General features: G+C 44.8%; 1 pseudogene; it reads left to right on the top strand.

Annotated features, from left to right (window-relative positions):
• The first annotated feature begins 606 nt into the window (after positions 1-606).
• Positions 607-2,530, top strand: LOC143678984 (insulin-like growth factor 2 mRNA-binding protein 2 pseudogene; annotated as a pseudogene).
• Positions 2,531-15,342: the final 12,812 nt, after the last annotated feature.

Genomic DNA, 15,342 nt, shown 5'->3' with positions numbered 1-15,342 from the left:
AAAGGAGCCATAAGTGTCTACGTGAATTCAAATTCTTCTTGACTCGTTTGACTTGATTTTCTTCAACCTGTACCCCAGTTTTCCTGGTTCTCTGTCCTTCCCCTCCTCGCTGAGAAAACTGGAATAGTTGGTAAGATGGTATCTGCCCTTCCTTCTCTTTGGGGGACAGTTACTGGGCCCAAGTGTATTATCAGAATGCCTCGGCTGCAGTTCTGGTCCATGTACCCCCAGCCCTTGCAGTTCATTTTCAGTGATGTGAAAATATAGTCCCAGCTATGATGGGAGTTTTCCAAAGAACACAATGGGCAATGAGTAAGAAACTCCCCCTTTCAAAAGAAAATCCCTCAAAAAAATAATAAAGAAAACCCCTCAAACTACTCCAGAGGTAAATGTTCACTCCTGAGTCTTCCTTCACACACACACACACACACACACCACAAAACACAAACACTGTACCTTCCTATTTATAAAGAGGAAACTAGGGGAGCCTGGGTGGGGGTGGGGGGTGGGGGGTGGGGGGCGGAGGAGGAGGAGGAGAGACTAGGGTAGCGGAGGAGGCAGGAGTGCCGGGTACCCGGCCCGGGCGAGCTCGCGGGAAAGAGACTGATGATGAGCAAGCTTTACATCGGGAACCTGAGCCCTGCCGTCACCGCCGACGACCTCCGGCAGCTCTTCGGGGACAGAAAACTGCCCCTGGCGGGACAGGTCCTGCTCAAGTCCGGCTACGCCTTCGTGGACTACCCCGACCAGAACTGGGCCATCGGCGCCATCGAGACCCTCTCGGGTAAAGTGGAATCGCATGGGAAAATCGTGGAAGTTGATTACTCAGTCTCTAAAAAGCTAAGGAGCAGGTAAATTCAAATTCGAAACATCCCTCCTCACCTGCAGTGGGAGGTTTTGGATGGACTTTTGGCTCAGTATGGGACAGTGGAGAATGTGGAACAAGTCAACACAGACACAGAAACTGCCGTGGTCAATGTCACAAATGCAACAAGAGAAGAAGCAAAAACAGCTGTCGAGAAGCTAAGTGGGCATCAGTTTGAGAACTACTCGTTCAAGATTTCCTACATCCCAGATGAAGAGGTGAGCTCCCCTCCACCCCCTCAGCAAGCCCAGCGTGGGGACCACTCTTCCTGGGAGCAAGGCCATGCCCCTGGGGGCTCTGCTCAGGCCAGACAGATTGAGTTCCCGCTGCGGATGTTGGTCCCCACCCAGTCTGTTGGTGCCATCATCGGAAAGGAGGGCTTGACCATAAAGAACATCACTAAGCAGACCCAGTCCCGGATAGACATCCACAGAAAGGAGAATTCCGGGGCTGCAGAGAAGCCTGTCACCATCCATGCCACCCCAGAGGGGACTTCTGAAGCATGCCGTATGATTCTTGAAATCATGCAGAAAGAGACTGATGAGACCAAATTAACCGAAGAGATTCCTCTGAAAATCTTGGCCCACAATGGCTTGGTTGGGAGACTGATTGGAAAAGAAGGCAGAAACTTGAAGAAAATTGAACATGAGACGGGGACCAAGATAACAATTTCATCCTTGCAGGATCTGAGCATCTACAACCCTGAGAGAACCATTACTGTGAAGGGCACCGTGGAGGCCTGTGCCAATGCCGAGGTGGAGATCATGAAGAAGCTGCACGAGGCCTTTGAAAACGACATGCTGGCTGTTAACCAACAAGCCAATCTGATCCCCGGGTTGAACCTCAGCGCACTCGGCATCTTTTCAACAGGACTGTCCATGCTGCCTCCACCAGCAGGGCCCCGTGGAGCTCCCCCCGCTCCCCCCACCACCCCTTCGCTACCCACTCCGGATACTTCTCCAGCCTGTATCCCCCTCACCAATTCAGCCCGTTCCCACATCATCACTCCTATCCAGAGCAGGAGATTGTGAATCTCTTCTTCCCAACCCAAGCTGTGGGCGCCATCATTGGGAAGAAAGGGGCATACATTAAACAGCTAGTAAGACTTGCTGGGGCCTCCATCAAGATTGCTCCAGCAGAAGGTCCCGATGTCAGCGAAAGAATGGTAATCATAAGTGGACCACCAGAAGCCCAGTTCAAGGCCCAGGGACGGATCTTTGGGAAACTGAAAGAAGAAAACTTCTTTAACCCCAAAGAAGAGGTGAAGCTTGAAGCCCACATCAGAGTGCCCTCTTCAACAGCTGGCCGGGTGATTGGCAAGGGTGGCAAAACTGTGAACGAACTGCAGAACTTAACCAGTGCAGAAGTCATCGTGCCTCGCGACCAAACGCCAGATGAGAACGAGGAAGTGATTGTCAGAATTATTGGGCATTTCTTGGCTAGCCAGACTGCACAGTGCAAGATCAGGGAAATTGTACAGCAGGTGAAACAGCAGGAACAGAAATATCCTCAGGGAGTCGCCTCACAGCGCAGCAAGTGAGGCTCCCCAGGCACCAGCAAAACCATGGATGAATGTAGCCCTTCCAACACCTGACAGAAGGAGACCAAACACAGCCAGCCGGATTGGGAGCAAGCCAAAGACCACCCTGAGAAATGACAAGTCTGCAGAGGCCCGGAGGTCAGCCCTCAGGGCTAAGGTGGGAGCGGAACGGGGGGAGGGAGAGCTCAGCAGTCTCCCCAGGACCGCGCAGCAGCAGACACGCCCACTCCAGGGTTCTGCAGGCTTCCCAGCCATCCACATCACCAGCCACTCAGATCTCTCCTCAACTCTCCTCAACTCCCACGACGCTATCCCTTTTTGAACTAACATAGGTGAATATGTTCAAAAGGAAAGCAAAATTCATACCCTTTTCTTTTTTTGTGGAAAATAGTCTCTGTACATGTGTGTACATATTAGAAGGGGAAAGATGTTAAGATATGTGGCCTGTGGGTTACACAGGGTGACTGCAGCGTTAATATATTTTAGAAATAATATATCAAATAACTCAACTAACTCCTATTTTTAATCAATTATATATACATTTTTTCTTTTAAAGAGAAAGCAGGCTTTTCAAGACTTTCAGGAATAAAGTTGTTCTTGGGGAGGTCTAATGCTATAATAAGGAACTTCAAGGTCACCCAACACAAAATTCACCCAGAGGGAAATCTCATCTAAAGGACACTCACAGCAGTTCTGGATCACCTGTGTATGTCAACAGAAGGGATACCGTCTCTTTGAAGAAGAAACTCTGTCTCTCTTCATCCCTGTCTAGCTCACATAACCGTTTCTCTTTGCTTCACAGGTTTTAGACTGGTTTTTGCATACTGCTATAAAATTCTGTCTCTCTCTGTTTATCTCTCCCCTGCTCTTTCTCCATCCCCTTCCTTCCCATCCCCATTCTTTTTAATTCCCTCATCCCTCTGTCTCCATTCCCTGTATCTGCATACCCACTCCACCCCCTCCTCACTGCCCCTTATACCCACCTACCCCCCACCCCCAGCCCCCAGCAAAGCAGTGCTCTGAGTATCACATCACACAAAAGGAACAAAAACGAAACACACAAACCAGCCTCGACATAACACTTGGCTACTTAAAAGAACAAGAGTCAATGGTACTTGTCCTAGCATTTTGAAAGAGGAAAACAAGAACCCACCAAAACTGACCAGCCAACAAACAAAAATTCTACCAAGAAAGAATGTATTTTGTCTTTTTTAAATTTTGGTATATAAGCCATCAGTATTTGGCAAAATGATTTCTTTCTTTTTGAAAAAAAATGTGGAGGAAAATAGAAATTTACTAGAGGTCGTTGGCCCAGGGCGTTAAATTTACAGATTTTTTTTAACGAGAAAAACACACAAAAAAAGCTACCTCAGGTGTTTTTTACCTCAGCACCTTGCTCTTGTGTTTCCCTTAGAGATTTTGTAAAACTGATAGTTGGAACTTTTTTTAATAAAAATGAGTTGGAAAAAAGAATAAGATATCAATTGCCAGCCTGGAGAAGTCCAAGTGTGCAACAACTGTTCTGAATTGTCTTCCGCTAGCCAAGAAACTTACATGGCCTTCTTTTGGACAAACCTTGAAAATGTTTATTTTGAAAAGATGACAAAGAAAAACAGAGAGAGAAAATATTGGAGATGTCCTGAATTTTATGGGGTACGCGCCATTAGGGCTTTTTGTGCTAAAGGATGAACATGAACTGGTTTATGTGAACAAGCCATTGTACCGCCAGACTGTAATGCCAGTTTCCTTTACTGCAAAAAGTGTTCTGTGACAAAAAAAAAAAAGAAAAGAAATATATCCAGCTAACAAGAAAAAAAAAGAGAGAGAGAAAAAAAGAGGAAACTAAGTCACAAAGAAATAACATGGAAACCAAGCATAGAGGAAAGCAGGACGTCTCTCTTCCAGACAAAGTGTCTGGGAAAATCTTCCTCTATCTCTTCGCTCCCCAAAGGAAGGCCCGCTAAGACGAGACATCTGCCTCTATTCAAACAACTCTTAGACCAGGGGAAGAACATTTGCTCGGACTCCAGTTAAGGGAAACAGAAGCTGAAGGGTAAGGACAGGTCCTATAAATACCAGATCAAACTTCTTGGGAAATTTATAGAGAATAGGATGGACACATATATTCCCATAATAGTTAGGAAAAGTTTTGCCTGGTGAGTAAATGGGTGAGATCCATTTCCTCATTTGATGACTATTTATTGAATAACTATTATGTTATTATGTGACAGATAGTGTGTCCTTGGCCTCATAGAGTTTTCAGTCTAAACTGCATTCTAGCAGAGGATAAAGGCAAACAAGAAATTATAATGAAATATAATGAAGGCCACGGTAAGGGGACTATCAGAGTTTAGTGGGATCATGATAGCAACCCCAACCCAGACTTGGGAGAAGGGGAGCAAGCTGAAGGGGGGTTTCCTGGAGGAATTGATAGCATGTGTCAGACTGGATTTGCTTTGGGCTTCAAAATTCTTTTACTGAAGCTCAGTCATGAGCTGCTTACAGCTGCAGCAGCAGAAGGCAAGGGTGCTAGTTTCTGATACGGTTTGCGTGGGGCTCCTCCATTGGGGAGAAACCTGTCTGAGCAGGTCAGAAGGACTTAACACAGTGGTCAGAAGAACTATGCGGCTCCCCATTCTTTTTTTTTTTTTTTTTAATTTTTATTAATAAAACCAATCAACATACAACATAAACATTCTTAACATATGAACATTCCATACTTTGTGCAATCAACGGCTCACAATATCATCACATAGTTGTATATTCATCACCATGATCATTTCTCAGAATATTTACATCACTCCAGAAAAATAAATAAAAAGAAAAAAATTCATATATACCATATCCTTTACTCCTCCCTCTCATTGACCTATTTATTTATTTTATTTTTTGCATGGGCAGGCACCGGGAATCAAGCCCGGGTCTCTAGCATGGCAGGCGAGAACTCTGCCTGCTGAGCCACCATGGCCCACCCTCTACCCAATTTATTTTAACATTTGTTCCCCCTATATTTATTTATTTTTGATCCATATATTTTACTCATCTGTCCGTACTGTAGATAACAGGAGCATCAGAGCAGAGCAAGGTTTTCACGATGGCACAGTCACTTGCAAAAGCTATATCATTATACAATCATGTTAAAGAAACATAGCTACTGGAACACAGCTCTACAGTTTCAGGCACTTCCTTCTAGCTTCTCTAATACACCTTAAACTAAAAAGGGGTTATCTATATAATGAGTAAGAATAACCTCCAGGATAACCTCTAGACTCTATTTGAAATCTCTCAGCCATTGACACTTTATTTTGTCTCATTTGTCTCTTTCCCCTTTCAGTTGAGAAGGTTATCTCAATCCCTTGAGGCTGAGTCCCAGCTCATTCTAGGATTTCTGTCCCATGTTGCCAGGGAGGTTTACACCCCTGGGAGTTATGTCCCATCTAGAGAGGGAGAGGGCAGTGAGTTTGCTCACCATGTTGGCTGAAAGATAGGCCACATCTGAGCAAAAAAAGAGGTTTCCCGGGGGTGACTCTTAGGCCTAATTTTAAATTGGCTTAGCCTATCCTTTGCAGGACTAAATTTCATTTGAACAAACCCCAAGATTGAGGATTCAGCCTATTGATTTTGTTGTCCTCACTACTTGTGAGAATATCAGGCCTTCTCCAAATGGGGAAGTTGAATTTTCCCTCTTTCTCACCATTCCCCCTAGGAGACTTGGTAAATACTTTTTTATTCACTCTTCCAATCACCCTGGGATTTTTCAGTGCATCACTCTGGACAAACCTACAAAATCTCATGCCCTACTCAAGGTTCCCTGTACTATGGTGTTCAATTAAACTGTCCATATAAGTTATATTAGGTGACACACTAGTCAAAACATAAATTTTGTACCAAATAAACATTTTTTTGCTTTAGTCTCACGCATAAGTTACAGTTTTAAAATATGTTACATCTGTTTTCAACACCCTGCAATATTGACATTCCTTTGTTCTTCCTCATGCAAAAGCATTTTTTAATTTGTACATTTGGGACGCCTCATTCTTGAGACAACATCTGGGGCTCTAGTCTCTGCTTCCAGAACAGCAATTCTGAGCCTCGCCCAGTGCTTCAGAACTTCTCCCCAAAGGCTTTGCCCTCTGTCCACTCATGACCTCCGGTAGGTGTATGAGGTAGGCGACCCCAGCTTGTGCAGGCCGTGGTGCACCTTAAACAGCTAGCAGTATTACAGCATAGCTACCCACCACTGCCTGCCTGGGTGCCCCACCCAGGACCTATTCCTAAACAACCCCTTATCAGGGCCAGCCAAATCTGGCTCCTGGCCTGATTTTGTAAATAAAGTTTTTGTGGAACACAGCCACTCCCATTCTTTTATATACTATTTTTGGTTGCTTTAACAGCAAAGTTGAGTAGCTGGGATAGAAACCATGTGACCCACATAAAATATTCACCATCTGCCCCTTTACAGAGAAAATGTACCTTAAATTCTTATGTGTGTCCCCAATAAATCCCTGGAAGTCAGCCCCCACATATGCCATCATAACAACTGTCCCAGTCTCATAATTTCTTAACACCAGGTCACACTGACAAGGAACACGAAGAATCCTTCTATGGAGATTTTTAATAGCCTTCAGTTGGGTTAAGAGTTTCTTAGCCTTCTATTCATGTAAACCAAGTCGGAATGACAAAGAGATAAGTTTGGAGATATGAAAAAAAATATATATATATATATGAAAACACTGCAACTGTGAGAGAAGGATCAGGTAGAAACAAAAGTAGCCGCATCATGGGGAGGTCAGGGAGGCTGCAGGAGCAGGAAGAGGGCTCCCTGCTGAGCACAGAGATTCTTGGCATCACCCCAGGCTTGTGAAATAGAGAAGCCCTGTCAAGTGATGTTGTTTTCTGATGCTGCCTCATTAGCACCTCTAATCCTACAGGGGTTTGCACACTCCTCTCCTGGTCCCATGTCGACAGCTGAACTCAATCAAGGGGCCCAGACCAGCCTGTTGGATGCTTCAGAAAGAGAAGCCAGTGAAGCCTGAGAAGGAGGAATTCTCCAAGGGGACTTGGAGGAGTGGTCATCTGCCAAGCCCTCCAGAGGTCATCTTGGTCATTCCCCTCTCCTGGAAGTGTTGCACACACCCTGCTAATGGGAGGGGGTATCTTTCAGGTAGCTGGAGCCTAAGTCTGATGACTATACTATGGGGATGTTCTTCCCAGGCCTATACTTTCTGGATGGTTAGGAGCATGGACTGGAGCTAGGTGGCCTGGGTTTGAAAATCAGCTCTGCCACCTCCTTGCTGTATGACCTTGGTCAAATTATTTACTCTTGCTACACTTCAGTTTTGATGACTCCCAGGGCTGTTGGGAGTTCTAAAAGAGATAATATATGAGTAGCATGTAAAAGACTGACTGGCATATAGTAAATTATATACATATATATATAATATGACAGCTGCTAAACTCAATCAAATTATTAAATCCTTCCCCTAATGCATATGCTCTTGTTCTTGGTCAAGACTCAAGAGTTAAAAAGTAGCTGGCAAAAGACGTCAATACTTCTTCTAGTTTAGACCTTAAGGGACCACCAGTGTGTTGGATCTGTGCTTAGCTGTATGGCACAATGTAGCTGTGAGATGGAACATTCTAGGACGCGGTGGCGGGCCTTCCTACCTCCTGAGCACTGAGCTATATAGCACTGAGCTGTTACAAGCCTAGTCTACCAGAGTCCTGGATTGACCCTGAGCAGATCCAAGAGGGCCCAGGGTCTCCCATTAGAGATATTATAGATATCCATGGCTTGGAGCAATGTGGGCCTCATCAGAGACCATAGAAAGAGAATCAGGGCTAAAATTTTATACCCAGTGACCTGGCCAGCAACCTTGCAGGGAAAAATATGCCCCTTAGCTTCTGCTGCCTGGGGATACCAATCATAGTAGGTTTCTGCCATCCAGTTAGCAGTTGAAACCACCAAAGTCTCTTTTTCCTTTTCTCCTAATGCTTTGGGGGCAAGGCCTCCCAAACACCAGACTCTTACAGTAGACAATAAGCACCAAATATGTGCCAGGGTCTGTTGGGCATTTTACTCGGGTTGGGACATCTGGAGGATGCCATCCCCAGGACTCAGCTGAAAAGGATGAGACAACAATTACATACACCATTTTCATCATGTTGGGACCCCTTATTCCATTGCCTCCTTCCTGCGACTGATTTTTCAGTTGTCTGGGGTAACTGAAGGAGGCCCTTCCCCTGAGTGCTCGTGCCTGCCTGCCCCTCCTGAAGAGGGCAGACTGTCCCTGTCCTGACTGAGCCAGCTGCAGTTAACTGATTAATGGCCTCTATAAACAGCACATTTTAAACTGATCAAGTATAAGGTGCCATTGAAGAACTCACCCTTGCCAAGCCCCACACCGGGGAATACCCTTTAAGCCCTTAACCCTCCTTGCCTCCGCCAGTTTGAGAGAACAAGCATCAGGGAACGCCTTTAAAAGGCCAAGGAATTCAAAATGCCTTGGAGACAGGAAACGACTCCATGAACTTCCTGAGGAAGGGTCTAAACCCTAAGACCTGATTCCACATGGGGATGAAGGTTGGGGGAGGCAAGATTGAGGTTGAGTTCAGGGAATCTGGTTTCAGCAATCCTCACAGAAATTCCAGAGCTGAATGGCCAAGAGCTAGCTGTGTGCCCCTGGATAAGTCATTTCCCCTGCCTGGGCCTGCCTCCTTATCTGCTAAAGGAATGGCCCCAGCCTCCAAATCAGCGGCCCTAACAACCATCTCCAACCACAGAGGTCGGCCTCCTTCCCTGCCTTCATTCCCTGAGAGAACACTTGCAAATAAGCAGCCCTCTCCCATACCCACCCCTACCCTCATCTGATTCACTAATTAGGCTGGCTTCCTTCAAGACAACTGCAGACACTTTTTTTTCTTTAAAGGGAGTAGGCATTCCTTGATAAGCAAACATGCATACCACAGAGGGCTGTGAAGTTCACTCCAGACAGAAACCATTACATTTCTGTTTTAAGTTTCCAAACACTTTTCTAGAGTCCCTCTTTTATCCTTAAAAGGCAGTAAGGTGCATAGGGTGAACTGGAACCCATTGAATAGGTGAGGAAACCGACGTGCAGAGACACGAAGTGATGAGGTTGAGTGGCAGCTTGGAGATTAGAGCCCACCTGACTGTGACTCAGGGCCTCGGACCTCTCCCTGGCAGGCTCTGTCCACAAGGCCCCAGAGAACGAGAGCTGAGCGCCTCTAACACCAACAGATCCCTCCAGCTATGAGTGCAATTTTAGGTATGTAATTTCTCTCCTGTGAAGTGATGATGTGTAAAAACGGCGGATTAGTGGCTCCGTGCCTCTCTGTCGCCTGGAACCAGCGGGACGCAGCCTGCGGCCGGGCAGGCGAGGAGGCCGAGCAGTGACCTCAGGGCGCGGTAAATCGCCGGCGGCGCCGGGAGCCCGGAGGCCGGAGCGCCCCCTGCGGTGCGTCCCGGCTCGTTTTTCTGCGACCTTAGCCTTTTGCTTCGGCCTGCCAGGTCTGGAGCCCGGTTCGTCTCTCCATGGGATCCATCCCAGGAAACGGAGACACCCCCATCAGGTTCCCCCGCCAGCCCTCGCCCCGACTTCCCACCCTAAAACCCTTCCCAGTCCTGGAAAAGCCACCGGGAGCCGGCGGCCGGCTGCAGCGCGGAACGCCCTGGGAGAGCTATTTGTCACATTTTACCCGGGTTAATTGCCTCGGGAAGGGAATTTGAGCAGGGATATTCTGTGCCTGTCCCGAGTACAACAAGCCTAGTCGTCTGATGCGAGAATCTCAGTCTTTCTCAGGTGACAGCTGCTGGCCCGGAGCGTAATGTCCTTATTCTGAGGGCGCCACCTTCCCTCCCAGGGTGGCAAACTACTCCGGGGCGGGGGCGGGCCCTGGGCGGAGCCGGGGATTGGTCGGCTGGAGTGTGAGGTCACTCGTCGTGCGGGGCGCAGGGGTGGACCCCTTTGGGGCCCGGAAGCTGAAGCCTGGACGGAATCCGTCCTTTGGTTGTTCTACCCAGAGTTTGCCCTTTGGGTCTACACAGGGCAAATGTTTAACCTTTCCATTTTTCCACCAGCTTAATGCGTATTGGTGTCTCGCCCAGGGCTTGACACATGGTAAACATTCGATACCTGTTCGTTGAATGCACAGCTTGCCTGTCTCCTAGGGATCTATGTTCTCAGACATGGCATTTCCACCACACGCTTATACCATGTATCACATGTGCTACTAGAAAAAACTTAAATCATCCAAATGGGCGCAATTATTCACTTTTAAAGATAAGTTAGAGTCCGTTCAAGATTATTCCTGGTTTAATGCTACCCACTGTCTGGAGTTCTGATGTACTATTATAAGAAGAGGGAGCAAAAGGGGCAGAGATTGTAGTGGGTACTCGTGTTACTTGGCCTTTCTTCTGGTTATAGCTTATGATCGCATTTTAGAGGATAACCTTGGGCCGACAATGAAGGTGTCCTGACCTTTTCTGCCAAGAGGCAGAAGTGAGACCAAGTATTTCAGGTCCATGGGACTGACTCTCTCTTCTGGGCTTCGCATATTGAGTAGTGACGTAAGGATGAAGGAGAAACCCACTTACAGCCAGTTCACCTCTGTGGAATGCCACCAGGGGGGTGCTCTAGGTTCTGCCCTCTTCATGCCTTGTTCTTCAGCCACTTCTTGGATTATATGAATTTCACACTTCTTTCCAGCAGACTCCTTCTTACCTTAGGTTAGCAAATCAATTTCTGCCTCTTACAACCAAAACACCTTGACTGCCAGAGTCATAGCCAATCATTGGGAATGTACATAATTCACTTCCTTGCTCATCTGGGAAGCAACTCTGTGAATCCTGTTCAATGTTAAACAATCTTTAATGCGCCTGCTTGTTTTATAGATGAAGAACTGAGGTTCAAAGTCACTCGCAGGATCTCAGAATTAAAACAGAATTTAAGTCATCCATCAAACTTTTCATCTGATAGTTAAATTTCCTCTCATATAATTTCAGCAAGTGGTGGTCCAGATGTTCTACCACGAGGAGCATGCTAGGAAAAAGTCTCTCAGGGAAACTCACTCTTGCTTTTGAAATTTTGTGAAAAATTCTTCTTCATACTAAACTGAGAGTCATCTCTCAGTTTCTGCCTTCTGAGAGTTGTGCATGAAAAATCGTATTCCTCTTCTACATGCTATTGCCTCAGGTGGCTGAGATTTCTATCATATTGCCAAGAATTTTCTTTCCTAGGACCGGATCCCATCTCCTACAGCAGTTTCTCATGCAGCAGGGTTCAGAGGCCTCCCCCAGGTTGGCCGCAGTCCTTCAAATGCATTCCTGCCTGTGCTGTTTTAGAATGTGTCCTCGGAACCGAACCATGCATCCCAGCAGCTCACTGCTGGTTCGGAGCAGAGTGGACTGTCCCTGCCCATGTTCTAGGTGAAATGTGTTATTTGGTTCTAAATTCTGCTAATTTAGTCTGAGATCAAATAAGTTTTGTTTGTTTTTGTCTACCACATCACACTTTTATTATCAATTAACTCATTATCAATTAACTCGTTCAGCTGCATTTACTATTTTCTCCCTGTATTTGTGTAAGTGGGAAACTGAATAAGTCTTCTTTCACCCTTACAAGAGCCTTTTGGATCCTGACTATCCCTGTACCCTCCTCTCCATCCCAGCCTTATAAATACAGGCAGCATTGTGGTCTCTGCAATGTGCTAAGCATTTGCTTTCTCTTCACATTAAGTCCTTTACCCTTATCTAAATATGCCTTCTAAAACCCTCTCTCTAGGGTTAGGTTTACCAGGACACTGAAAAAAACTCTCATTTTTAGTCAAAAAAATCCCTGCAAGAATCTGAAAAAGCCTATGATATTTTCCATCCACCTCCCCTGAATGCATCTCCAGGTATTCATATGAAACATTGTGCAGTGGTAACCTGAGGATGTGGGACAATTCGAACTCTCATACACTGATGGGGTGTACATTGGTACATCCAGTTTGAAAGACTGTCTGGCAGTATTTACTGAAGTTGAACACACGAGTACCCTATTGCCCAGCAATTCCACTCCTTGCTATATGCCCAAGAGACATGAGTGCATAAACATATGCACTCAAAAGGTATTTACAGGCATAGCTTCTTCCCCAATAATAGCGAAGTTTCCAAAATTGGAAACTAGCCAAAATATCTACCTGCAGTAGGATGAATAAATTAAGTATGATATATTCATACAATGATATACTACTTGGCGTAAAATGAATGGACTACAATGAACATGCAATGACATGGATATACATCACAGACATAATGATGAGAGAAGGAAAAAAAACTGCCAGAAGTGTACAAAGAGTAGATACTGCATGATTTAAACACCTGCGGCATAAGAACAGGCAAAAACCAGTTGATGTTTATACAAGGTAGAAGATTGTTTATCTTGTTGGGGGAAGGATGCATATTGACAGGATAAGGTATGAGGAGCACAGGGAACTGGACATGGTTTGTATCAGTAAGTGTATACATAGGTAAAATTCATTAAGCTATACAGTTAAGGTTTGTGCACTTTATTGTATGTAAATTAGAACACAATTAAAATTTGTTTTTTAAAAAAATAACATACCTATAGAAGTAAAAATGTTCTTCTGTGTACACTTAAGATCATTTTGCACACATGCAATGCACGTTGTGAAATAGTGATCAAGTTCAATGCCCTGTCTTTATAGCTAGGGAAGTGGAAATCCAGTGTGGAGACATGTCTGCTCAAAGGCACACAGAGATTTAATGACAGAGCCAGGGACAGAACCAGAGCTCCTGATTTCCTGGCCTGAGTTGATGACGTAAAAAGTCATCAGCCTCTAGACACTTAGGACTTATGCATTTTACTCAATAAAAAAATCAAAGAAAAACCAAAATGGGTGGCATTCTATCCTCATCTCCTTTTTTCCTCTTTGACTACTGGTGGAAAATAATCTTTAATAATCTGTAATAAGTCAGAGTCCTTCATTAGGTATAATATACATAGGAGTCATTATTCATATGGCAGTACAGTCTGTGTTTTTACAAATCATGCTGTTATCCTTTCTGTTGTCTTAACATCACAAGCCCCCCTAATATGTTGGTCAGAAGTAGTGAATTACCATGTTGAAAGTAGATTCCTGCTGGGTCTGTGCTGCAATGACTTCCCTCACAGCACAGATCCAGTTAGAGCTTCAAGTTCCAGGGTTTAAAGAGCTATGGAGGAGCAACTGGTTGCCCAAGGCTAAATTTAAGAAATAAATCAAGCTGACTGAAATCCATTTAAGAAAAATGCTGAGTAGTGATGGATATAGAAAAATCGTGAAGCTCTGTCATCTGTGATTTGGGGAACACTGGCTAGGAGCAATCAGACCACCTTTTACAATCAATACACCTGTTCTAGCTAATCAAGGTCCTGCCTTTTGAAGGAAAAGATTATTCTCTTTGGCAGAAATAACAGACGTAAGATAGTGTCTGAAATCCTGTGTTCTCTTTCCTATGTTTTCATTGTGCATAACCCTAGCCAGCAGGCCAATTCCTTCCTCCATTGCCAAGTTACACACAGAAGTTGATAAAAGAGCACTTTTGAGTGTCCCTTGAATTTTTGGCAGACTTCAGCTTATCCTGTCTTTCCTAAATGTTACCTGGTGGTAATAAACACACACAGGGCGGGCCGCGGTGGCTCAGCGGGCAAAGTGCTTGCCTGCTATGCCGGAGGACCTCGGTTCGATTCCCGGCCCCAGCCCATGTAACAAAAACGGAGAAACAGAATACAATAAAACAAGAAAATGTTTAAAAATGTTTCCCTTTCTTCCTTCCTTCCTTCCTTCTATCCTTCCTTCCTTCTCTCTGTCTTTCCTTTAAAAAAATAAAAAAAAAAAAAAATAAAAAAAAAATAAACACACACACATATATATATTTACTCCTAAAAAGTGATAAAATGTGATACATGCTCATTAAAGAAAAAATTTTAAGGGAAAAATAAAAAGAAAAAAATAAATCACCCTAAGCCTTTCCTTACCCTGCTCATTGAAAAATAAACAATAATCAGAAGCATTTGTACGTTTGTTATTTCTTTCCAGTCATTATATATAGTCTTAAGTAGTAGAACAGACATCTGTTGTCTTGCCTGCTTAGAGTCCCTTTCCCCTATTTCTGATACTTTTTCCTAAAGAGACTATGGTTTACTGATCCATTGGTCCAGATGGGAGTTACTCAGTGTCTCTCCTGCCCCAGGAGGTCGCATGAACCAAATTGGCCAATCAGCATTGCTTACTGATTGAGTACACAATGATTGGTTGATGGCTCAGCTTGTGATCCAGGCAAATCCAGAGTCTCCCCTAAGTTTTGCTACAGAGATGCTGTGATAGAGAGGGTCACTTTTTCTTTGTTGTCCACAAACTACAGGTAGGTAGTCTTGGGTCATTCACACCACTTGGAATTTTCTATGTAGAAAATCATATCACCTGTAAAGAAGGACAGTTTTGTTTCTTCTTTTCTGTCCTTTAAGAGCGTTTTAGGGGTGGGCCACGGTGGCTCAGCAGGCAAGAATGCTTGCCTGCCATGCCCCAGGACCCGGATTTGATTCCCGGTGCCTGCCCATGTAAAAAAAAAAAAGAGCCTTTTAGTTCCTTTTCTTTCCTCTTCACGGTGACTAGAATTTCCAGCACATACTGCACACAAGAGGTGAGAGTGGGCATCCTTGTCTTGTTCTAGATCTTATGAGGAATGCATTCAGTCTTTCACCATTAAGTATAATGCTGGTTCTAGGTCTTTTGTAGATGCTGTTTATGAAGTTGAGAATGTTCCCCTCTATTCCTAATGCTAAGAGTTTTTAAAATCATGAATGGCTGCTGAATTTTTCAAATGCTTCTTCTGCATTGATTGACATGGTTATGTGATTTCTCTTCTTTA

Source organism: Tamandua tetradactyla, chromosome 4, assembly GCF_023851605.1.
Source record: "Tamandua tetradactyla isolate mTamTet1 chromosome 4, mTamTet1.pri, whole genome shotgun sequence".
In the NCBI taxonomy this organism is placed as follows: domain Eukaryota; kingdom Metazoa; phylum Chordata; class Mammalia; order Pilosa; family Myrmecophagidae; genus Tamandua; species Tamandua tetradactyla.
This window is presented reverse-complemented; position numbering and strand designations above follow the sequence as displayed.